This window comes from Elephantulus edwardii, unplaced genomic scaffold (assembly GCF_000299155.1).
Source record: "Elephantulus edwardii isolate Elephantulus edwardi_28Jun2011 unplaced genomic scaffold, EleEdw1.0 scaffold00130, whole genome shotgun sequence".
Classification (NCBI taxonomy): Eukaryota; Metazoa; Chordata; class Mammalia; order Macroscelidea; family Macroscelididae; genus Elephantulus; species Elephantulus edwardii.
In genome coordinates, this window is record NW_006399880.1 from 1,886,452 (window position 1) to 1,886,952 (window position 501).

Consider the following 501-nt stretch of genomic DNA (forward strand, 5'->3'; position numbering starts at 1 on the left):
CAATGAATGAATGAATGGAAATCCAAAGTCTCTAAATTTTCATTAAAATTAATAATAATAATAAAAACTTTAAAAAAAGTTATTGTACCCATGTCTCTATCAAAACAGGAAAAGAGACACTGCATATGCAAAGTGATATGTTTCTTTTGGCCTTTGTCACCTGTTTATATCTTTTGCTTGGCCCTAAAGATAATTGAGATTGCAAACTCTACCATAAACGCATAGACCATTCTTAAACGTCTCCTCCAAATGACACCCTACTATACATGCCCTGCCTCTCTAGGCTACAACATGCTCCAGGGTTAGTCCTGAGCAAGCCCAGGAAGGGATACTGGATCACAGAAGTTAATCAAAGAATAGACTTAAATTAACTACATCATTAGGAAGGGTTAGGATAAAATGTTAATACTCTCTGTCTTTTAATGGCAAAAAAAAAATAAAAAAATAAAAATTAAAAATAAAAAAAAATCATAAGAATGCTTTAGAAGGACTTTAAAACAC